Source organism: Bubalus kerabau, chromosome 16, assembly GCF_029407905.1.
Source record: "Bubalus kerabau isolate K-KA32 ecotype Philippines breed swamp buffalo chromosome 16, PCC_UOA_SB_1v2, whole genome shotgun sequence".
Taxonomy (NCBI): domain Eukaryota; kingdom Metazoa; phylum Chordata; class Mammalia; order Artiodactyla; family Bovidae; genus Bubalus; species Bubalus kerabau.
The window spans coordinates 28,157,272-28,184,308 of record NC_073639.1 but is presented as its reverse complement, the minus strand read 5'-3'; the positions used below and the strand labels follow the sequence as shown (position 1 = coordinate 28,184,308).

Sequence of the window (27,037 nt, the reverse complement as noted above, 5' to 3'; positions counted from 1 at the left end):
TTATCTGAAGCTCTTGCTAGCAAATTTAACCTTGCTGCCCACTTCTTCAGCAGTTATGAGGATCTGGTTGTGCTTGGTCAAGCACTGGGATAGGCAAGGTATATCAGTCCTGAGCTGCCCAGTGCAGGTCTCTACCATGAGGTTGGCAATGCATATACCTTCAGTTTCCCCAGAGTTATAAGATACCATGACACCCCACCTATTGGACTGGTCCAGCTTGCACACCCAAAGAGAATTGGCTATGAGATGATCCGGTACACTTTGAGCAGGAGGTAGTTGCATGAGTTTTCAACCACAGCCTTGGAAATCTGCTTCAGGCTGGTCACTGAGAGATCATTCCCCACCACCTGGATTCTTGTCCTAGCAGTGAACTTCTGCCAATTTTCCCAATCTTTTTGATTAAAAAGGTCTTTGATAGACACCGCTGGGTAGTTCTTGATGAAGGACTTATAAGGGTCTGACATTTGGTCAGGTGGGTGTACCTGCTGAGACCACTGGGAGACTTGACATCCAGGTCATATTTCCCTGACCTGAAGAACTGAGAGGTGGTCAAGTCCATGCCATTGACAACCTTATGGGTATACCAGCTGTCCTGACCTCATTCTTCAGCAATTCTAGGGCTTCTTTTTTCCCCAGGAGAAAATTTCCCTTCACCCCCACATTGGTGGCATCTTTCCCATATTTCTTTTTGATGATATTCTTCAGGTTGTCATAAACCTCTGCTCCAATATGCATGGCTTCCCTGAAGTTTGTTCCACCAAAGGAGAGGATCAGAAACTCCTATGTGGCCAACTTGTTTCCAGTATGAGAACTACCACTGATCACACTGAAAGCTGGAACTGACAGGATGACTTTCAAATTGCCAGCATGTCAGCAATGTGGAGGTACAAGACACCCCTTCTCAAAATCCTAGCCTTACAGATGGCCAGTGTCCCTCCCCAAATTAAGTTAGCACAGATAATTTCCTCAATAGTATAGGCCAAGAGTATTATCTAAAGGAATTTTATAAAGTTAATAGAGCAAATTAGTATTTAGTCCAATAAGTAAAACACAAGTCACAATTTTGAGTACAACAAGTATTTGAAGATTTTATGTTCAAACTTAATTGCTCACATGATAATATTTATTAAAGGTGAATAAAAATCACCTTAATTAAAGATTATATGTATTTATATATAATTTCCAGAGTCAATATTCTAGTTTATCTAAATACAAACTTCTTTATTCTTAATGAGTCTTTCCAATGTTTTGCATATGTTAAAGTTATCATAGGTGAATTAGTAGTGGCTAAACTAAAAGGGAATTTAAAATTTTCAGCCTACTCCAAGAGGAAAAAGAAAGATGGTGAATTCTGTTTTGTTTCAGAAAAATGAACCATCCCTCTAAGGGAACTAATTTGGAATCAAGGAAAAAGAAACTCACACAACAAAGAGAATCCATTTTAATTATCTATGTGAAAGTAAAAATTATTTGTATAGAAACAGCAAACTCATAGATTGCATAACATACTATGACATAAACTTTATGGTGAACTCTATTTCAATATCACCCATATCCATATTTATTTTATTTTACACTTTACCTTGCCTTTATTTATATTCAACATAATGTCCCTATTATTCTTGCTTGGCTTCTCATTTTACTATAAAATAAAAAGTGTGCTAGACAAAATAAGGTAATATAAAGAAATGGAACTCCAGATTGCTAACTCTATTCAAGAAATCCCACTCATTTTAACCCAAAGTTCTGAATTAAATCATTGATTATATTCTCCCATCTTATACATGAACTACAATGCTAATCAAACAGCATAAATATCACAGATTTTTTTTAAATACCAGATATCTTATAAGATAAACTTCATTGGAAGGTGTATATTATTTTTGAAAGCTTTATTTACTTTGTCAAAAACATACTCCTTGTTTATATGTTTGACATCAACTGGATAATATTGAGATCATTTCTTTAGCTATTGAACATGAGGAAAAAAAACAGTTTCTGAACACTATCAACGATGCAAATATTATAATTTACAAAGTTTCCTCATATAATCTTTTTTACAAGATAGATGAGATAATCAGTACCAACCACAGACTTCAAAAGGTTAAGGATTAAGAACACATAGCTACATAAAGAACACTTAAAATCTATAGTTTTTGACAAACTAAATCACAGGAGAAAATATTTAAAATTATGTGACAGACAAGGGGTTAATATCCATAATATACAAACAGCTAATTCAATTAAATATCAAAAAAAAAACCAAACTAATCAAAAATGGACAGAAGACATAAATAGACATTTTTACAAAAAGGACATGTAGATGGCTAACAAGGATGAGATGCTCACTATCATTAATTATTACAGAACTGCATATCTAAACTATAATGAGGTATCATTCCACACCATTCAGAGTGGCTATCATCAAAAAGTCTACAAATAATAAACACTGGGGAGTGTCTTGAGAAAAGAGAACTGTCCTACACTGTTGGCAGGAGTGTACGGAAAACAGTTTGGAGGTTCCTTAAAAAGCTAAAAATGGAGCTACCATATGATCCAGCAATCTTATTCCTGGTTATATATCCAGAAAAAAAAAATAAAAGCCCAATTCAAAAGAATACTTGCACCCCGAGTTTAGTGCAGCACTATTTACAGTAGCCAAGAAATGGGAATAATCAAATAGCCATCAATAAATAAATGGTTTAAAAGTGTGGAATTGAATATTACTCAGCCATAAAAAAGAATGAAATATTATTATCTGCAGCAAAATGGATGGACTTGGACTATAACGCTTAGTGAAATAAGTCAGATAAAGACAGATACTCCATGATATTACTTATATGTAGAATCTAAGAAATAACACAAATGAATCTATAGACAAAACAGAAACAGACTCATAGACATAGAAAACAAACTATGGCTACCAAAGAGGAGAGAGAAGAAGGGAGCAATGAATTAGGAGTATGATATAAATAGATATAAGCTACTATATATAGATAAGCAACAAGAATTTACAATATGGCACAGGAAACTATATTCAATATCTTGAAAAATAACATATAATGGAATATAATCTGAAGAAAATAACTGAATCACTTTGATGTACACTTGAAACTAAGGCAATGTCAAAAATCAGCTATACTTCAATTTAAAAAAATCTTTCTGTGGTAGAACATACAGTAACTTATTATATTGTTGACTTGCATACAATTGAGTTATTGAAGTATACTTTGAATTGTTTATAGTTTCTGATAGAGAAATACAAGCCTAAATATTGGTTTGTGTTTCTTAATTGCCACACATTCACCTATATGAAACAAATCTCTAATTGAGAAGGAACTTACTAAGAAACAATTTTGATAAAAGAAATCAGGTTCCCCCATTAATTACCTTTAAATCTTATAGGACAGTGATCAAGAAAATGACTCTTATAACAGATAACCATAATGCTGAAGAAGCACAGGCTTTGCCTATGAAGTGATCTGTGTATGAGGATCAAGGATAATCAGACTAGATTATTTTATCTATTATCTGTAAATTCTAAATGTTAATAGCTATTCAAAGCTTAAAATAGAACCTGCTATTGGGCTTCCCCTGTGGCTCAAAGGGTGAAGAATCTGCCTGCAACACTGGAGACGCAGGTGATGCGGGTTCGATCTCTGGGTCAGGAAGGTCCCCTGGAGAAGGGAATGATAACCCACTACAACATTCTTGCCTGTAAAATCCCATGGATCTTAGAGAGGAGCCTGGTGGGCTACAGTCTACAGGTCTCAATAAGTTGGACATGACTTAGTACACACAAAGCACAACATAAATCAGACAAGATGTCTAACATTATAACATCAATATTACAAAATGCCTATAAGGATCCCATTGGAGCAATATTTCCCAGTGTCTTCTGATAATCAGGAACAACCCTCACTATATCACTCACATTAGAATCACTTTAAAAAAATCTGTAATATTTTATATTAGTCCATGTGTTTTCAAAATGTATACACAGAATCTCCCTCACTTAAAGGAATATCAATCCTCAACCCCTTACAACTCATTTCAGTACCAAGTACAGGAAAGGAATATTGATTTAGTAGAATAAATGAAAAAGTAAATGAATGAATGAATAAATAAATATCAAGAAGTGGTTGTTAGTATAAAACTGCCTGTATGTAATTAAAATTTCAACAATTGTGAGCTTCATTTACTTTGTTTTGAATTTATTGGAGATTTTTAGGAAAGAAATTTCTAGATAAAGTTAGTGGTGTATGAAATAAAATGCTTAGGAAGTAAATATAAATGTGCTATCACATTACATGTTGTTGTTCAGTCCCTAAGTTGTGCCCAACTCCTTCTGACCGCACGGACTGCACCACACCAGGCTTCCCTGTCACATTACATATTCCCCATCACATTACATTACATGTGTGTGTGTGTGTGTGTGTGTGTGTGTGTGTGTGTGTGTGCTTTGTTCTCGTGCTATCTCCTAGTTAGCTTGGCTTTGAAAAATAATTATACCTATCTATTTAAAGTATAATTATCCAGTGCATGTTTATGGTAAAGGATGTTGTGAAGAAAGAACAGTTTTTGAGGCTGGATTGGATATGTTGGATATCAGAGGTAGAACTTGACCGTGTGCTGTCTACCGACCCCATCATCCAACCCACTACCTGTAATTATAATCAACAGTCACCAGAAACAAACAAACAAAAAAACCTAGGGTAAGCCTCCTTCTAGGGAAACATGACTTCCTAATGGCAAACAAAATTCACTTCAGTTATCTATAAACAAGGACTGTCATCCAGAAATTAACAGATTTCAAAGGAAAATCAATATTATCTAAAGTGAAATTTCAAGAAAAATAATTTAGAAAATTGTTAAAAAGAAGTAGGTAATTTAGTGAGAGAGAATATATTTTAAGAAGAGAATTTTAAAAACTAAATCAATAGCCTTGACGTGTTAAGGAGTTAACTTTTGAAAAAATTAACTTTTAGTCAAAAACAGGTTAATAATTTTAAAGTGAGCCAATAAAATGGAATGCTTAGATGCATTAAAGCATTTTTTAGAGAGAAAAAAAACTGGAAGAAAAAGTTACTAACAGTTACTAACTGCTACTAACACTCTTCAAATATACACATATATGTAAATAGAAAAAAAAGTTGCGACAGGGCCAATGAATATAGGGGTTCCAATTTTCATGGGAAAGGAGTTTATCAGAGCAATAATGGAAGAGGGAAATAAATGCCTAGAAAAGGGCTATCAAAGGCAGGAATAATCAGTGGTCTTCAAATTGAAAGACACAAGTGAGTAGAAGAGTGAAAGGGGTTACAATACGTTGATATGTATAAATAGGCTTTGAGAAAGCCAAAGATCAAAAAAAAGTTCACTAAAATAATAACCAAGAAAGACTGATTATTTAAAATGAATAAGAACTGACTTTGTATAGAATCTCCACAGGAACTCTGATTAAATCATATAAAATTATTAAGGAATGCATCTGTATACACATTTTTAAAGTAACTAAATATTAACAAGATGAGGCAGAGAAATGATTTGAGACATGAAATTTTGAGAGCATTTATTTCCTCTGCATCTTTCCAAGGAATATAATTATATTATTTTCATCCAAGAAATAGGGATGACATAGACTCTGTGAAAAACAAAACATTACTGAAAAGGTACAATTTAAATATGAATCAAATTGAGAAAAAGAAATATTTTGAGCAAGTGATATGATAAAAGAAAATGAAATCTATTGTTTGTTTTCTTGGACTAGTACTAAATGCTATAAATTTGATTTCATAAAATAACATTTTCTCCTCTTTTTAATATCTTTTTGAAAATTTGTTTTAATTGGGGGATGATTACTTTACAGTGTTATGATTGTTTTTGCAGTACATCAACATGAATTGGCCATAGGTATACATGTGTCACCCCATCCTGAAACCCCTCCACACCTCCCTCCTCACCCTATCCCTCTAGGCTGTCACAGAGCACTGGCTTTGGGTGCCCTGCGTCACACATCAAACTTACACTGGTCATCTATTTTAAACATGGTAATGTACATGTTTCAATATTATTCTCTCAAATCATTCCACCCTCTCCTTCTCCCACTGAGTCCAAAAGTCTGTTCTTTTCATCTGAGATATAGATGTTTTCTTCTTTCTGCAAGTCCATTCACAATACTTGTTTCCAAAACATCCAATAATCAACGGATCATAAATTAAAAAGCTGACTGTTTGGATTTTAATCTTTAGAATCTTTAATCTTTACAGAATAATAGCAGTGTTCTTACATTAAGGCTAGAGCAGAATATAATGTTTTAAGTCTTGACAACTGAAAAAATATGACTGTCAGTGAATGAGATATTTGTAGAGTAAAAGGTTATATTGAAAGAAACTGACTAAGTATATACCACTCCTGAGTAATGAGTTAAGGGGAAAGTTCTACAGTTTAAAAATATAAAACTAACCAAAAAAAGAACCATGCGTTTCTGAAAAGTTTTGCAAATGGAAATAAGTTGGGAGATTCTATAAGTGTGCTAAAAACCCCATTTTTCAGAGCAGGGTGTCAATGGTCACTATCTAATTAGATAAATCAAGAAAGGAGGAACAAGTCTATATAGCTACAAATATTCTTACAGATTCCATTCCAGTTTATTTAAGCAGAGGGGGATTTCCTAAAGAATTTTAGACATCTCAGAGCATTTTCAAGAGTGCCTGAGAGTCAATCCTGGATACTTCACAGCTTGGCACAAAGCAATCAGATGCATGGAATCTAGAAAACTAACCACGGTATAGGACTCCTCCAGCTCAGACAGTAATGTCCGTATCATCCATCGCTCTACACACATGACTCTCAGGGCCTGTGCCCCTTGGAAATGTCACACAGCTGCCCTTGAATAACAGAAAACCCTGTGTGCTTCTTTTTTTTTTTTTTTTCTGTTGCAATTAATTTTTATTTTTATTTTTTTAAGGTTTTTTTTTTTATTTCATATAGAAAGTTTTCTTGTTTGTCTTTGCCTGAAAATCTCTAGATTTCTGTTTCAGTTCTTTTTTGTTTGTTTTATTTTGTTCTTTAATATAAATTTCTTAATTTATATTAATGTTCTTAAATATAGTTATGTTAAATATAGTTCTTGAATATATAATGTTCTTAAATATAAATATAAATTTATTTAATGGAAAGCTAATTACTTTACAATATTGATTTGGTTTTGCCATACATCAACATGAATCTGCCATGGGTGTTCCCCATCCTGAACCCTCCTCCTACTTCCCTCCCCATACCGTTACTCTGGGTCATCCCTGTGCACCAGCCCCAAGCATCCTGTATCATGCATCAAACCTGGACTGGCGATTTGTTTCACATATGATATTATACATGTTTCAAAGCCATGCTCCCAAATCATCCCACCCTCTCCCTCTCCCACAGAGTCCAAAAGACTGTTATATACATCTGTGTCTCTTTTGCTGTCTCACATACAGGGTTATCATTACCATCTTTCTAAATTCCATATATATGCATTAGTATACTGCTTTGGTGTTTTTCTTTCTGGCTTACTTCACTCTGTATAATAGGCTCCAGTTTCATCCACCTCATTAGAACTGATTCAAATGTATTCTTTTTAATGGCTGAGTAATACTCCATTGTGTATATGTACCACAGCTTTCTTATCCATTTATCTGCTGATGGCCACAATGAGGTACCATTCCACGCCAGTCAGAATGGTGGCTATCCAAAAGTCTACAAGCAATAAATGCTGGAGAGGGTGTGGAGAAAAGGGAACCCTCTTACACTGTTGGTGGGAATGCAGACTAGGACAGCCACTATGGAGAACAGTGTGGAGATTCCTTAAAAAACTGGAAATAGAACTGCCGTATGACCCAGCAATCCCACTGCTGGGCATACACATCATGGAAACCAGAATTGAAAGAGACACGTGTACCCCAATGCTCATCGCAGCACTGTTTATAATAGCCAGGACATGGAAGCAACCTAGATGTCATCAGCAGATGAATGGATAAGAAAGCTATGTGCTTCTTAAAACAAGTGTATACCAGCCACCATGTGTTGCTCATTTCTGTATCCAAGTTCAATAAGGAAGCATCTAATCAGGAAAAATGTCAGTCATATGCTCACATTCTAGAGACAAGTGCATCTCCAGAAATGCTAGAGGCCAGAGGTCCAAAATCAGGTATCAGAAGGACTATACTTCCCATGAAGTCTCCAAAGGAGGATCCTTCTTTGTTCTGGTAAACACATCACACAAATCTCTGCCTCTGTGTCTTTCTTTTTAAAAAACATTTCTAGAAATTATTATAGAGACAAACATTACATAGGCCTGTTTCCTAATTTTTTCCCCAACATTATTAGATATATCATTGACACATAACTTATGTAAGTTTGAGGTATATGATGTGAGCATTTGATTCATTTACATAGTGCAAAATGATCACCACAATAAACTTTTAACACATTCATTCTCTTAAATAAATACCATTTTATATTGTATAGTGTAATTCTAATAGGCATGATTATAAATTAATATCCCAAATATTTACAATTTCACTCACATAATTATAGGAAAAAAATAATACCCTCAGTAGAATTTTATGTTACCTATGTTTTACTTATAGATATGTGTAAAACAGAATAAAGGGAATTTCACTTAAAATGGAGTCAGGAGGTCAGAAGGGGAAGCCCTCAGGCACTACCATTCCAAGTCAGTGACAGACCTCAAGAGGAAGCATTAATTATAGACCCTCGTAGAAAGAATTCTCCTTGCTCAGCATCCAGCCCAGCCAATGGGAAACACCACACCATCCTGAACTCCTAATAAGTGAACCTTGGTTCACAATAACCTCTCTGAATTTCCTTTTTCCTTTATGAAGTAGCATTCCTGTTCTTTGCTTATTAGATTTGCCACTGGCTTTTGCTATGGATTGCTTGTCCTAAATTGCCATTCATTCCTCTGCTATTCATGAAAATAATCTATTTTATTGGCAAAATAATCATGTTTTTTTGCTGTTGTTGTTTTAAGGTAATAATAGTAATAACAGTGTTCTGGAACAGATTTTCTAAGCTAAATAATATATACTCACCAATAAACTAATACTGACATCTCCTCAAATCAAAAATAATAACTATAACTACAGTTTATGGAATACTTATCTCCCAAGTATTTTTTTCTGTACCTTCCCTTGTTTAATTCCCATAGTAGCTCTCAGATCTAGACACCATTAGTCTCACATTATAAAGAAAAAATAAAAAGCATTGAAACTAAACAAAACTTTCATATGGTAAACCCAGACAGAAAATGGCAGAACTATGACTGGAATCTAGATTCCAATATCCATGATAGCACATACAATCCCCCCAAAACTCAAACACAAAGTCATAATGAGATTACTAATTATCTAGTATGCATAAGAGACCTTTTTGAATTAAGAAACCATATTGCTGTCATGAAAAAGGTCTAATTTAGGAGAAATTCTTAGCATGAACCCACAAAAAATTAAGAATGTACATCTTTCATAATAACCATGCTAATCTATCTAGAGTATTTAATATTTTATTGATTGTTCAATTAGACTTTTAATTAGGCATGAGCATATATTGATGATATATTGATTATTCATAAGGCCAGTGTTTCAGCTGGATAAACTAAGAGGGATTCAGCCATGATCAGATACATTTTGCCATGTTATATGAGCCACTGGAACTGATTACCAAGGGTATGCTTACACAAGGAATCTAGAAGTCTCCTTTGAGTGTGCTTATTCAAGAAAAGATGAGAATCAAGGCAAATAAGTATTGTTTAAGAAAAATAGCATTAGGTAAGAAACGTGATTTTAAAATGTGTGTGTTTATTGCCTATTATACATTTCCCCAAAAGGTCTTGTGTAAGAAATCTAGGAAAATGATATGATAAATGAAAAGAAGAACAAGGAGGGGGGGGAAAAAAATATATATATAGATAGATGTTTCAGTGAATTATCTGGATGATATTGGCAACCAGTGTCTCAATTACTCTTCTGACACAAATGCAAACAACTGCTTGAGTGAGATTAATAAAATGTATCCATCTCTGCTCTCAAAACGTATCCATCTCTGTTCTCACTTCTCTGAAGTGACAAACCACTTCAGTATTCTTTCCTTGAGAATCCCATGAACAGTATGAAAAGGCAAAAAGATAGAAAACTAAAGATGAACTCCCAGGTCAGTAGGAGCCCAAAATGGTACTGGAGAACAGTGGAGAACTAAGTCCAGAAAGAATGAAGAGACAGAGCCAAAGCAAAAACAACACCCAGTTGTGTATGTGACTGGAAATAGAAGTAAAGTCTGCTGCTGTAAAGAGTGATATTATATAGGAACCTGGAATGTTAGGTCCATGAATCAAGGCAAATTGGAAGTGGTCAAGCAGGAGATGGCAAGAATGAATGTCAACGGTTTAGGAATCAGTGAACTAAAATGGACTGGAATGGGTGAATTTAACTCAAATGACGATTACACCTACTACCGTGGGCAAGAATCTCTTAGAAGAAAGGAGTAGCCCTCATAGTCAACACCAGATTCTGAAATGCAGTTCATAGGTAATCTCAAAAATGACAGAATGATCTTGGTTCATTTCCAAGGAAAACCATTCAGTATCACAGTAACCCAAGTCTATGCCCCAACCAGTAAGCTGAAGAAGCTGAGTTAAACAGTTCTATGCAAAAAAGGAAAATGGCTATCTGGGGAGGCCTTACAAATAGCTGTGAAAAGAAGAGAAGTGAAAAGCAATGGAGAAAAGGAAAGATAAGCATCTGAATGCAGAGTTCCAAAGAATAGAAAAAAGAGATAAGAAAGCCTTCTTTAGCAATCAATGCAAAGAAATAGAGGAAAACAACAGAATGGGAAAGACTAGAGATCTCTTCAAGAAAATCAGAGATACCAAAGGAACATTTCAAGCAAAGATGGGCTCGATAAAGGACAGAAATGGTATGGACCTAACAGAAGCAGAAGATATTAAGAAGAGATGGCAAGAATACACAGAAGAACTGTACAAAAAAGATCTTCATGACCCAGATAATCACGATGGTGTGATCACTGACATAGAGCCAGACATCCTGGAATGTGAAGTCAAATGGGCCTTAGAAAGCATCACTACGAACAAAGCTAGTGGAGGTGACAGAATTCCAGTTGAGCTATTCCAAATCCTGAAAGATGATGCTGTGAAAGTGCTGCACTCAATATGCCAGCAAATTTGAAAAACTCAGCAGTGGCCACAGGACTGGAAAAGGTCAGTTTTCATTCCAATCCCAAAGAGAGGCAATGCCAAAGAATGCTCAAACTACTGCACAATTGCACTCATTTCACACGCTAGTAAAGTAATGCTCAAAATTCTCTAAGCCAGGCTTCAGCAATATGTGAACTTCCTAATGTTCAAGCTGGTTTTAGAAAAGGCAGAGGAACCAGAGATCAAATTGTCAACATCTGCTGGATCATGGAAAAAGCAAGAGAGTTCCAGAAAAACATCTATTTCTGCTTTATTGACTATGCCAAAGCCTTTGACTGTGTGGATCACAATAAACTGGAAAATTCCGAAAAAGATGGGAATACCAGATCACCTGACCTGCATCTCGAGAAATTTGTATGCAGGTCAGGAAGCAACAGTTAGAACTGGACATGGAACAACAGACTGGTTCCAAATAGGAAAAGGAGTACGTCAAGGCTGTATATTGTCACCCAGTTTATTTAACTTATATGCAGAGTGCATCATGAGAAACGCTGGACTGGAAGAAACACAAGCTGGAATCAAGATTGCCGGGAGAAATATCAATAACCTCAGATATGCAGATGACACCACCCGTATGGCAGAAAGTGAAGAAGAACTCAAAAGCCTCTTGATGAAGGTGAAAGTGGAGAGTGAAAAAGTTGGCTTAAAGCTCAACATTCAGAAAACGAAGATCATGGCATCCGGTCCCACCACTTCATGGGAAATAGATGGGGAAACAGTGGAAACAGTGTCAGACTTCATTTCTCTGGGCTCCAAAATCACTGGAGATGGTGACTGCAGCCATGAAATTAAAAGACGCTTACTCCTTGGAAGGAAAGTTATGACCAACCTAGATAGCATATTCAAAAGCAGAGACATTACTTTGCCAACAAAGGTTCGTCTAGTCAAGGCTATGGTTTTTCCTGTGGTCATGTATGGATGTGAGAGTTGGACTGTGAAGAAGGCAGAGCACCAAAGAATTGATGGTTTTGAACTGTGGTGTTGGAAAAGACTCTTGAGAGTCGCTTGGACTGCAAGGAGATCCAACCAGTCCATTCTGAAGGAGATCAGCCCTGGGATTTCTTTGGAAGGAATGATGCTAAAGCTGAAACTCCAGTACTTTGGCCACTTCATGTGAAGAATTGACTCATTGGAAAAGACTTGGATGCTGGGAGGGATTGCGGGCAAGAGGAGAAGGGGACGACAGAGGATGAGATGGCTGGATGGCATCACTGACTCGATGGACATGAGTCTGACTTAACTCTGGGAGTTGGTGATGGACAGGGAGGCCTGGCGTGCTGCGATTCATGGGGTCGCAAAGAGTCGGACACGACTGAGCGGCTGATCTGATCTGATCTGATGAAGACATATAAGACCTTCTAGAACTAACACCCCCAAAAGATGTTTTTTTCATTATAGGTGACTGGAATGCAAAAGTAGGAAGTCAAGAGATACCTGGAGTAACAGGCATATTTAGCCTTGGAGTACAGAATGAAGCAGGACAAAGGCTAATAGAATTTTGCCAAGAGAATGCACTGGTCATAGCAAACACCCATTCCAACAACACAAGAGAAGACTCTATGCATGGACATCACCAGATGGTCAATACTGAAATCAGATTGATCATATTCTTTGCAGCTGAAGATGGAGAAGCTCTGTACAGTCAGCAAAAACAAGATCAGGAGATGACTGTGGCTCAGACCATGAGCTACTTATTGCCAAATTCAGACATAAATTGAATACAGTAGGGAAAGCCACTAGATCATACAGGTATGACCTAAATCAAATCTCTTACGACTATTGTATAGTGGAAGTGACAAACAGATTCAAGGGATTAGATCTGATAGACAGAGTGCGTGATGAACTATGAATGGAGGCTCATGACATTGTTCAGGAGGCAGTGATCAATATCATCCCCAAGAAAAAGAAATTCAAAAAGGTAAAATGGATGTCTGAGGAGGCCTTACAAATAGCTGAGAAAAGAAGAGACGTGAAAGGCAAAGGAGAAAACGAAAGATATACCCATTTGAATGCAGAGTTCCAAAGAATAGCAAGGGGAGATAAAAAAAAAGCCTTCCTTAGTGATTGATGCAAAAAAAATAGAGGAAAACAATAGAATGGGAAAGACTAGAGATCTCTTTAAAAAATTAGAGATTCCAAGGGAACATTTCATGCAAAGATGGGCACAATAAAGGACAGAAATGGTATGGACCTAACAGAAGCAGAAGATATTAAGAAATGGTGGCAAGAATACACAGAAGAACTATACAAAAAATATCTTCATGACCCAGATAATCACGATGGTGTGATCACTCACCTAGAGTCAGACATCCTGGAATGTGAAGTCAAGTGGGACTTAGGAAGCATCACTACAAACAAACCTAGGGGAGGTGATGGAATTCCAGTTGAGCTATTTCAAACCCTAAAAGATGATGCTGTGAAAGTGCTGCACTTAATAAGGCAGCAAATTTGGAAAACTCAGCAGTGGCCACAAGGATGGAAAAGGTCCGTTTTCATTCCAATCCCAAAGAAAGGCAACACCAAAGACTGTTCTATCACACAATTGCACTCATTTCACACGCTAGCAAATAATGCTCAAAATTCTCCAAGCCAGGCTTCAACAGTAGGTGAACCGTGAACGTCCAGATGTTCAAGCTGGATTTAGAAAAGGCAGAGGAACCAGAGATCAAATTGCCAACATTGTTGGATCATGGAAAAAGCAAGAGAGTTCCAGAAAAACATCTACTCTGCTTTATTGACTATGCCAAAGCCTTTGACTGTGTGGATTGCAACAAATGTGGAAAATTCTGAAAGAGATGGGAATACCAGTCCACCTGACCTGCCTTCTGAGAAATCTGTATGCAGTTCAGGAAGCAGCAGTTAGAACTGGGCATGGAACAACAGACTGGTTCCAAATCAGGAAAGGAGTACATCAAGGCTGTATATTGTCACCCTGATTATTTAACTTATACACAGAATACATCATGCAAAATGCCAGGCTGGATGGCCCAAGCTAGAATCACGATTGCTGGGAAAAATATCAATAATCTCAGATATACAGATGACACCACCCTTATGGCAGAAAGTGAAGAACTAAAGAGCCTCTTGATGAAAGTGAAAGAGGAGAGTGAAAATGTTGGCTTAAAACTCAACATTCAGAAAACTAAGATCATGGCAACCGGTCCCATCACTTTATGGGAAAAAGATGGGGAAACAATGGAAACAGTGATGAGTATATTTTGGGGAGGCCCCAAATCACTAGAGATGTTGCCTGCAGCCATGGAATTAATAGACACTTGCTCCTTGGAAGAAAAGCTATGACCAACCTAGACAGCATATTAAAAAGCAGAGACATTACTTTGCCAACCAAGGTCTGTCTAGTCAGACAGACTAAACTGGTTTTTCCAGTAGTTATGTATGAATGTGAGAGTTGGACTATAAAGAAAGTTGAGTGCTCAAGAATTGATGGTTTTGAACAGTGGTGTTGGAGTAAACTCTTAAGAGTCCTTTGGCCTGCAAGGAGATCCAACCAAACATTCCTAGAGGAAATCAGTCCCGAATTGTCTTTATAACAACTGATGCTGAAGATCCAATACTTTAGCCACCTTATGCGAAGAACTGACTCATTGGAAAAGGCCGTGATGCTGGGAAAGATTTAAGGCGGGAAGAGAATGAATGACAGAGAATGAGTTGGTGGGATGGAATCACTGACTTGATGGACATCAGTTTGCATAAGTTCTGGGAGTTGGTGATGGACAGAGAAGCCTGGTGTGCTGCTGTCCATGGGAATGCTAAGAATTGGACATGACTGAGTGACTGAACAGAAATAAACTGATTGTTTTCTGTAGGGCAGTCACTTGAGAAACCCAAAATCAGGGGGTGATTATCTGTAAAGATAAGTTTCAGAAATAAAAGGATAGATAGACAAGTTGTGTCATCTTGTTTCAAGAATATAGAATCCAGGCTCACCACTTGTTAAGCAGAATAGGAGGCAATATTTTGCAGCCAGAGCAAAAAATAAGGCAACATTTGCCTCAGTTTTGGTAAGACAGTTGTGATAAAACTTTTAATATATGAACACTCAGGTTCCATGTGACAGTCTTAAAAAGATCATGTTTATAAACATATACTGAGAATTTCCAGCATCAGGGCATTGAATTTGTTGGGGGCAAGAGTTAATGCAATTGTGTGGATTAAGTTGAAGTGCACCAAATTCTTTTGTTAATGCCGATTGTGACTATATACTTTTAACAGCCGAACTTGGATATTCTAGAAAAACATAAGTTGTGCATTCAATATTTACTTTACATTGGTTTGGCAAACACACTGGACTTTTTATTTAAATATGAGATTTCTTCTTCTTCCTTTTAATCATTTCAAGTAGAGACCTTTGTAAAAGACAGGAATAAGTGAAAAATAACTAGAAAACTTTCTATGTAACTTACTTTTAACCAGTTCACTTCCTTGTTGAAAGAGCAGATAACTAAAGAGTCAATAGAAAAAAAAAATGATGGTTCATAAAAATTCAGATGTCTTCATTTGAATGCAATTGTAAGAAACATGGAAGTTTAATAACCCCACAGATGGTCCTCAAATTAAGCACATTTGTGGTATTTAAAACCAACCAACACTGATAAATAAAAAGAGTGGAATTACTCCATATTAAGAAAATAAAAGTTAATCATCAAGTGTTTATCTTGTTAACCTCTTATTACCTCCATGTGACCTTTCCTTTATATCATTTATTTTTTCACACCACTCATTTTTCACACATTTATTTATTTCTTATATATGCATAAGTATTGTTCTAGGTGATACATTTTAAAAAACAAGACACAAACCTACTTGAAAATTGCTTATTATCTTATTTTGTGCTTCAGTGTCAGCTAAGTGTCATCCAATAAGTATATTGTCTTGCAATATTATTTTTTTTCACTTTTTTAAGAAATCTTTTAAGAATTTTTAATTGAAGGATAATTGCTTTACAATGTTGTGTTGGTTTCTGCCATACAACAATGTGAATCAGTCATATCTATATATATTTATCCCCTTCCTTGTAAGCCTCCCTCCCACCCCCACTTCCTCCCCTCCCAGGTCATCACAGAGTGCCAGGCTGGGTTCCCTCTGTTATATAACAGCTTTCCACTAGCTATCCATTTTACACATCATGGTGTATGCATGTCAATGCTACTTTCTCAGTTCATCCTACTCTCTCCTTCCCTCGTTGTATACACAAGTCCATTCTCTATATCTGCATCTCCATTCCTTCCCTGAAGATAGCTTTATAAGTGCCATGTTTCTAGATGCCATATATATGTACTAATATATGATATTTGTTTTTCTCTTTCTGACCAACTTCGCTCAGTATAAACAGGCTCCAGGTTCATCCACTTTACTACAACTAACTCAACTTTATTCCTTTTTATGGCCTAGTAACGTTCCATTGTATACAGGTATCACAACTTCTTTATACATTCATCTGCCAATGGATATCTAGGCTGCTTCTATGTCTTGGCCATTGTAAATAGTCAGCAACAGTTCTATTCCTTTTTTTTTTTTAATTAATAAAGAGCATTTTAATTTAGAACATGTGTGCCTGTGTTAAGAAACATGCTGGTGCTTTAGAAAGAGATAAGCAAATTGACCTCTGTCCTCTTTCTTTCCCCCGCCTCCTTTCTAGCTAGTAAGGAGATGGGATGATAACAGCTGGAATAACATGGCATTGGAAGCCGTGTTGTAAAGGGCAACCAAGCAATATAAAAGGAGTTCAGATGCCACTCCAGTAAAGTGGCTATATTGGCCCCAAATTCTACATGAAAGGAAATAAAATTTTATTAAATTTCATCCCTTGAAATATTTGAGACTTGTGAAAAACTGATTTTTATTTTAACACATGTAGAGACAAGTCAATAATTCTTAATTTTATTCAGTTCAGTTCAGGTCAGTCGCTCAGTCATGTCTGACTCTTGAGCATATTTATAATAAAATTTCATAATTTACACTTATTCTGAAACCAAGTTCATTGATAATAATTTTATGAACACTTAATTTAAAAATATATTTTATTAATCAGATTGTAATGTAAGGATAATAGCAAGAAAGGTGATTTATTTATTAAAAATGTATTTCAAAGTATAAAATTTGAGCAAGGCTACATTAGAAAAAAAATGCAGTAGTTCAGTGCTTGGGTATACATAAAATAATTTAAGACTAGTAGTGCTGCTCCATATAAGAAGCTGAGAAAGGAAAGTAGGAAAGAAGAAAGGATGGAGGGAAGAAAGGAAAGGAGAGAGAGGGAGGGACAGAGTGAGGGAGAGAAGAACAAAAAAAATAAATTAAAAACAATAAAACAAAACTGTGTGAAAGTTGTGAGGCAAACACTGGTGTCAGTATCAGATTATATTTGGAAACCAATGAAAATAAAAATAATAATTTTAGTATATAACTTACATAATATAGATTTATCATTTTTGGACAAAAACAAAAAACATGTTGACAAAAGTGATATTAAATATATTAAAACATATTCTATTAATGAATTTCAATATAACCACAACTTTTCTTGAGTCACTGCTAATTTAGTATTATTTAAATTTACTTAGGAAATAATTTTGTTGATAACTCTCTCAAATACCCTGTTAAACATTTGCAGTTTCTTTTTAAACACTACCAATGTAAAATTATTTTCAAATAAACATGTAGCTGCAAATGTACATGTAATTTATAGGTATATGCATTTTTTCCCAAAGAAATGAGCATAAAAGTCTTAACTGGATGCAAAAGATTTTATAACTCAACTCCTTTTGTCATTCTTATGCCATAAAGTCATTTTCTACATCAATTAATTCTTCCTCCAAATGTTTGGCTAACACATTCCTCATTCACTTCAAATAAATTCAATATTTAAGGTTATGTTGACTTAGAATCATAATTTTTGACAGCAACCAAAAAAATAATAGCAAATGCTTCCAAATCATTTTAAGTACATCCCCATCAAATTTCAACCAGTATGGGAAACTAAAAATTCTCATGAGTAAGACTATTTTATTACATACAGGTTTTAGTAATTCCCTGATTATTCCCCACACTTTCATGAGATATACCTCATTTCCATGTAGCCCAAGACAGATTTATTGTAACTCTGTAAATATATCCAAAAAATTTATTTTCCATTTGCTGTATTTTAGTTTCAATTTTTAATTTTTCACTGAAAAAATCAACAATAAAATGGTGAAAATATTTTTTTTATTTATAATGCAAGATTTTATTTTTTTTATTTATTTTTTGTTCTTCAATTTTATTTTATTTTTTTAAACTTAATATTTTTTTAAAGTTTCTTTGAAAGATCACTGTAGCTCAAATGGTAATAAAAGGTTACTAAATAATCTATCATTCTAGAGATTACTATACATTTTACATTTATTATTATGATACATTATGCATTAATAGCTCAGTAACTTCATTGATTTTTGAAGTCTTTTTCAAAGTTCTTGGCAACTAAGTGCTGTTGATGAATAATACAATAAATTGCTAAAACACCTGGTGTTTCTTTTTTAAGTTGGCTGTAAAGCTGTGTTACCCACTAACCCGAGTTACTGTTCCATCTGTTGTACAAACAGTGTCATTGGAAGTGGGAATTTTTTTTTTTCTGTGAACTGATTTTAAAGGTTTCAAATATTGACAAACTCTGTGTACCACAGTCTGTTATTCTAAATGACATCTCCTCTATTATTTTTTCATTCTTTTTGAAGTGTGTGTATGGTAACCTCAGCTTGTTATATACTTCATTTACTTTTGCTTTCTCATTGATTTATATAAAAACAGTAATTTTGTTCAATGAAAAGAAATAAATTATTACATTTGGACTATCACCGCAATACAAATTACTTAATATACAGCTGGCAAGATAAAATTTTCTCTACTATTGTATTGCGTGCATGCTCAGTCATTTCAGTCATGTCTGATCCTTTGCAGTCCTATGGACTATAGCCCTCAGGATCCCTTCCATGGGATTCTCCATACAAGAATATTAGAGTGGGTTGCCATGCACTCCTTTTGGAGGATCTTCCTGACCCAGATTGAACCCATATCTCCTGAGTCTCCTGCATTGTAGGCAGATTCTTTATTCACTGAGCCACCTGAGAAGCCTTAATATTGCATAGTTCATCCTGTTTCATATTATTTGTACTCCATATAAGAAAGAAAAGAAGGCTTGATCATTCTAGATTTAAGACTTTTTGAACATCTCAATGACAGTGCAATACTTTTCAAAAATGTCTTTAAATATCAGAATTGTGTGGTCAGTGTTTCTTTTTAAAATTTGCATTCACTCTTGATATTTTTGTTGCTTAACTAGAAAAAAATGTCAATATATTATCATTTTAGAATGAAGTTGGATAAAAACCAACAACAAAATTCAACCAAATAATGTTGATATTTTTCTTTATATTTAGCATTCTTTACCAGCTGAGCCAACAGGGAAGCCCAACATTTTAAAATAAGATCTAAAATTACCATTATTGTACTGATGCAATCATAGACTGATATGTGTCTATGTGATGCATATATATATATATGTGTGTGTGTGTGTGTGATATATATGTGATATGTGTCAATACAGTGCAGAAGTGTATTGATGACTCATATATCACAAATTATATTACCAAAGATGAGATGATTTTTCAAAATGCTAAACAATTCCTGGTTAACCTCCAAACAAAGCAAAGTTCAATCTCTGCTAAATTTACTCAGTACTTAACTTTGATGTAAATGAAAGCTGTATAAAATCTATTTTGTATATATGTATAAAAGGGAATGCAGTTCTAGGCCCTATTTAACCCTGACTGATATTTTATTTCAGTAAGTTTCTATTAAATAACCCTTTATATTTTTACTTTATAAGCTCTGATCATATATTATTTTGTTCCTCTAGTCATCCATTATCTATTTTTCTCTCTCATCCACACACATACATACAGTTTCACACACATAACATGCATCTATATATACATACATAATCTGAATTTGCCCTTTCTTAAAGAGGGGAAAACTTGTCTGCAATCTTCACTGCTCCATCTCCAAGACTTAGCTTGACACATTGTAGGCATTCAATTAATATCTCTTAGTTAAACACATATTTTATATTTTGATCCTTTTATTTGAGTTAAATGCATTGCTCTTCTAAGTGAATTCCATGACATAGCTTAAGAAACAAAGTAACGGTTTGGTTAGTTTGAACAAGGTTGAACAAATCAAGGGGAACACTGTCGGGATGTGATGAAGCAGCCATGTCTTACATGGTTATTTTAATGTTAACTACCAAAGAAGCTTTTACATCAGAAGATAAACAATTTTTTAAATTTTTAAGTTTTTAAATTTTAATTCCCAAAATAAAACTGAAATGAGCTAATTCTAATATTTGTACAAAGTGCTATTCACTTACAAACTTTCAAAAAAAAGGACATTTCTGGCCTCTTATGTAAGAAACACGAAACGGAAACAGTACATGCAGAGGGAGCCAAGGTACCCTTTCCTAGGAATGTTGAATGACAGCTTGCCTGAGGAATACCAGGATTGGTCACGTTTGCATATTTAGATTAATAGTGCACTTCTACAAGGTTTGTGCTGTAATTGGAACTTAAGTAACATTTGTTAAGTATTATCTGTCAGAGTCTGAAGAGACCCAAAGAGAATGTATATCATTATGCAAAATTACTAATTAAGTACAAGTAATTTAGCAGATAATTTACATGTTCATTTTATAACAGAAATTATTTAGTTTAGGGTTCTCTTTGTATTTCTAAAGTAATCGTGACCCAAGGGATCACAGACTGTTAAGAAGAAGTATAAATTATGGAATGAGACATATGTTTAACTGACTCATAGAGCTTTTGTTGTAGCTAATGATTCCTCTAACAGTAATTGCATAAGGGAAAACATTTTCTTTTTAAGTAAATAATGTTCATTACCTCTTAAATCTACTGTCACTTGACAACATTAACGTAGAAAAATTTTCACCTTCTTGATTAGCTCTCCAAGGATATCCAGCAGCTTTAAATTAATATTGATCAAACAGAAATCATTATATCCATCAAACTGTTCTTACAAACGTTGAATGTACAGGAAAATAATATTTTAATAGATTCTAGAAAGAAAAACACTTACTTTCCTGAAATAAACAGTAAATATACTGCAAATTATTTATATGAGGAAACTGTGTTGAAATTGGGGATTCACTTTGTGTCTATTGATAAGCACTATCTCTGTTATAAATCTCAAATAATAAAATATTAAAGGTTTGCATGTATGGTCAAATTATGTCCATATTGTGTTAATAATTGTTATCTGAACACTGCAACTTTAGAAGAAAAAAAAATCTACCTTCCTAAACTGACTGTTTTATTCAAGTTGTCTAAAAACTTCATGAGGGTAGGAATTCTGTTTCTTCACAGATTTAGTACCAATAATCTAAGGCATACTTTAATTTAAGTGACAATTCCCTCAAGTTCTTTCTGTTTTCTTTTGGTTTTATTCACTACTGCATTTCAGGCAGATTCTTTACTATCTGAGCCACCAGGGAAGTCCATTAATTTACTACAGGCTTTTAAATAATTAAAAAAAAAATAGTATTTGTCTTATTTTTCTAGTTGTCATTGATGTAATTTAATTCTATTAAATTTCCTCTGATAATTACTTCAATTGTATCTCAGATTATGATATGGCTTGCTAAAATTTTGAGACATATTGCAGTTTGATGTCTATTTCCAGTTTCATCAAAGAGTTAATGCTGTATGTTAATTTCTGGGTAGAAAAAATTTATGTTTTTCAATTTTGTTATGTATTCCTAGTTTTATTGAAAATTGTTCAGAGAATGTTCTATATTTTATTTCTATTTTGGGGAATGTATTAAGATTTCCTCTATGGCATAAAAATGATCAATTTTCATGAACATTTTCTTTGCAGTTAAAGAAGTGCAATATCTCTTGGTTAAGATTTCAATATATAAGATCTAAGTTATTAATGTAAGTGTTCAGTACTTCAATGCCTTTATAAAATTTGCTCATTTGATCTGCTTTAGATAAGAAGAGATGTATTCAATTGTACTTTTTAAACATTTCTTCTTGTCATGGCTATAATTGCTGATTAGAACTGTTTCGTTATTTGCATAAAATTAGTGACATAATTTCACTAATAAATATTGTTTTTAACTTTTAAAAAATTGTAATTTCATTATTTTATACTGTTTTATTCGTCTAAATTTTACTTTATAAGATATCAAGATTTTAACCTCTATTTACTTTTCATTTGGGCTTATTTTTATCACTTTTGAAGGTTTTTTTTTTCTTCTTTAGGTCTGTCCCTTGCATAGAGCATAATTTTTAATAAAAATATTTTCTTTCTTTTGATAATTTAAGCTGATTTATTTATTGCTATAATTAATATATGTATCATCTAATCTCATATTTTAAATTCTTATTCACATATAGATGTATCAATATGTGGTCATTTATTCTTGTATCATATATTTTAATATTTAGAAAGGCTTATAATTCTAGATTAATGGTTACTTTATACTAATAATTTTTAGAATATTCTTAGTCTTCTCACTTAAAAAATATTGTCTATTGTTTCTCTTTACAAAGAATATTAAGTTTAACTAGCAACTTTTTCTTCCTTCTCGCTCATTCCTCCAAATTCAATTTAATCTTTTACTCCAAGTTAATATTTAAAGGAAATCAGTGAATTGACTCTGCTTTCATGTCTCTCTCAATTTTCTAAACCACTTCTGCTTTAACTAGAATGGCAGGGCATTTAAGTTACACATACTTCATCATCTCCCTTGTGTTTATCACTTAGCCTTTTTCTTATAGAAATAAATTTTTTCAAGGTTTTTCACCAGTTTCAAGTCGATATCCTCAGTTACTTTCATTTTCTAAAGAAAATTTTCTAGACTTCTTAAGGAAGAACTTTTAGAAACACTATTCCTGTGTTCTTTCATATTCTTAAAATCTGTTCATGGACTTTATATGGATAGATATAATATCTTTTAATCATACTTTCTTTCCTTAGACTCTTACACAGTTTTCTGGTACAAAACATTACTGTTCAAAGTCTAATGTCAGTATAATTTTATTTTCTTCGTATATGAACATTTTGTCTGAAAGCTCAAGGATGTTTTTCCTTTTGCTCTTAAGTATAACAATTTTGCTAGAAAATTTCAAAGTGTTACGTTTTATTCACTCTAGGTTGATTTTGCCAGATATATATATATATATATACATATATATATATATATATATATATAGTGTTGAATGTATTTTCCTCTTTCAATATTATCTAAATACTTATTTGTTTACCCTTTCACTTTAAATTTTATTTCCATATTTCTAACATGATCAGATGTCTTTTTACATCATCATGTCCAATATCATGTCTCGATTTTTTTTAACGTTAATTGATGCTGTTTTTCATAATTCCTAATAGTTTCTTTGAAACTTTAAAAAATTTTGCAAGAGTAAGGTAAAATTTTTATCTGTTTTTTTGTGCATGTCTCTTGGGCATGCTTTCATTGCAGGAGTGTTATCCTGTTTATTAGTATTAAGGGCTCAATCCCCACCCCTACATTCCCATTTATATGTTCAAGTCCTAACCTCCAGTATTTCAGAATGTGACTAAGCTTGGAGATAAATCTTTAAAGTTCAATGAGGACATTAGGGTGGGGTCGCAGAGTGGGATAGGACTGAGCCACTGAGCACAGCACAACACAGCACAGGGTTGGCCCTTATCCAATACGACTCCTATTCTTATAAAAATAAGAGATTAGGACATAGACACAGAGGCTGCTGCTGCTGCTGCTGGTAAGTTGCTTCAGTAGTGTCCGACTCTGTGAGACGCCATAGACGGCAGCCTACCAGGCTCCCCCGTCCCTGGGATTCTCCAGGCAAGAACACTGGAGTGGGTTGCCATTTCCTTCTCCAATGCATGAAAGTGAAAAGTGAAAGGGAAGTCGCTGAGTCTTGTCCGACTCTTAGCGACCCCATGGACTGCGGCCCACCAGGCTCCTCCGTCCATGGGATTTTCCAGGCAAGAGTGCTGGAGTGGGGTGCCTTCTCCAAGACACAGAGGAAAGACCCTATAAAGCAGAGGTCTGCAACACCTGGACTATGGCTCCATACTCATCCATAGTGTGTTAAAAGCCAGGCCACACAGTAGCAGGTGAGCGGCAGGTCAGTGAGCAAAGCTACATCTGTACTCACAGCTGCTCCCCATTGTTCACATCATTCCCTGAGCTCTGCCTCCTGTCAAATCAGTGGTGGCAACAGAATCTCATAAGAGTGCAAACACTTCTGTAAACTGTGCATGCAAGGGATCTAGGGTGTGTCCTCCTTAGTTACAAGGAAACAAGCTCAGGGCGCCCACTGATTCTATATCATGGTGTGTTTTATAATTTCATTATATATCATGATGTAATAACAATAGAAATAAAGTGTACAATAAATAATGTGCTTGATTCATTTTGAAACCATCCCTCCCACCTCAGTCTGGAAAAATTGTCCTCCATGGGACCAGTCACTGGTGCCAAAATGGTTGAGGGCCACTGTTATAAAAGCACAGAAGATGGTCATGTACACACCAAAGATAAGAGGTCTCAGACAAAGTCAACCCAGCTAGCAAGTTGATCTCAATCTTCTAGCCCTGAAAATTATGAGGAAATAAAATTCTATTTAAGCTACCCAGTCTGTGGTACTTTGTTATAGCAGCCATAACAAAAATAATACAACTGCTCTCTATATTTTTCCCCAAGAAAGTTATTACATGGGACTAAATTTTGCCTTCATTAATTTTTCATGGGAGATGGGTTTTTCTTCTGCTTTTCTTTCCTCTGCTCTAGAGTCTATATCCTACTCTATATTTAGATTCTACTCACAAGACATACTCCTCAGTGCATGACTTTGGTCAGAAAAGATTTTATTGTTGACTTTCAGGAGTCATAGGATCTGGCTTGCCTCAGAACTGCCTCCTTTAGTAGTCCTCTCCATTCAACTATAAATCAAAATCTATGCGAACACCTCTCCATCCCGAAGTCCAAAAGACTCAATTATCTTTTTCATTTGAAAAAATGTCATGTAAAATGCAGACATAAATATTTTAATTTTCCCCTACTTGAAGGGTATCAGAATGTCCTTTATGGTCTTTTAAATTTTCCTGCCTAACAGTTGACCAGAAGTGCCTAATTACTACATTTCTGCTGGATATTAAAGGAGATTGAAAAACTATGTTGCAACTACCATCTTGCTGTCAGACTGAAGTATGTCTGTTTGATTACTTTAATTAATGTTCCCAAACTCAGTGAAGAATAAGGATTCAGTAGTGGATCTCTCTTATGTATCTGTGAGTTTATCGTGGAAAGGGCTATATTCATCAATACCTTGAAAATAAATTTGCTTGCCTCATATCCTGGTGTATCAGCAATAAAGAATTCGCCTACAATGCAGGAGATGTGGGTATGATAACTGGGTCAGGAAGATACCCTGGAGAAAGAAATGGCATCCCATTCCAATATTCTTGCCTGGGAAATTCCATGGACCGTAAAGCCAGGTGAGTAGTCTATGGGGTCACAAAAGAGTTGGACAAAACTGAGAAACAACAAGAAATTTTCTACATAATCTAACTTCCTACTTCCTATTCTTTCAGTTTACTGCATTCAAACATAATTGATGCATCTCCCTATAGGTACACTTTTGTTCTTATTCTATCTTGTACCTTAGCACAATTGTGCATCCCTAGCAGGTTACTGCTGTTCAGTTGACAGGTCATGTTTGACTCTGCAATGCCATGGACTGTAGCACACCAGGCTCCTCCACTATCTTCTCGAGTTTTCTCAAATTCATGTCCATTGAGTTAGTCAGCTCTTCACAGAAGGTGGCCAAAGTATTGGAGCTTCGGCAGCAGATATTCCAATTTATATTCAGGGTTGATTTCCTTTAGGATTGGCAGGTTTGATCTCCTTGCTGTCCAGGGGACTCTCAAGAATCTTCTCCAGTACCACAGTTTGAAAGCATCAATTCTTCAGTGCTCAGCCTTCTTTATGGTCCAGCTCTCACATTCATATGTGACTACTGGGTAAATGATAACTTTGAATATATGGACCTTTTTTGGCAAAGTGATGTCTGTTTTTAAATATGATTTCTAGGTTTCTCATAGCTCTCCTTCTAAGGAGCAAGTGCTTTTAAATTTCATGGCTGCAGTTACTGTCCACAGTGATTCTGGAGCCCAAGAAAATAAAATCCGTCACTGCTCCTGCTTTTTTCCCATCTATTTGCCATGAAATATAGAACTGAATGCATTGAACTCAGTTTTTTTTTTTTAATATTGAGTTTCAAGCCAGCTTTTCACTCTCCACTTTCACTTTCATAAAGAAGCTCTTTAGTTCTTCACTTTCTGCCATCACAGTGGTATCATATGCATATCTGAGGTTGTTGATATTTCTCTCAACAATCTTGATTCCAGCTTGTGATTCACCCAGCTCAGTATTTTGCATGATGTATTCTACATATAAGTTAAATAAACAGGATGACAATATACAGCCTTGATGTACTTCTTTCCCAATTTTGAACTGGTCACATATTCCATGTAAGGTTCTAACGGTAACTTCTTGACCCACGTACAGGTTTCTCAGGAGACAGGTAAGGTAGTCTGGTATTCCCATCTCTTTAAGAATTTTCCAGTTTGTTATGATCCACACAGTCAAAGGCTTTAGCAAAGTCAATGGAGCAGAAGTAG

General features: G+C 34.8%; 1 pseudogene; it reads right to left on the bottom strand.

Annotated features, from left to right (window-relative positions):
- Positions 1 to 26,071, bottom strand: LOC129630325 (alpha-enolase-like; annotated as a pseudogene).
- Between the last annotated feature and the right edge of the window lie 966 nt (positions 26,072 to 27,037).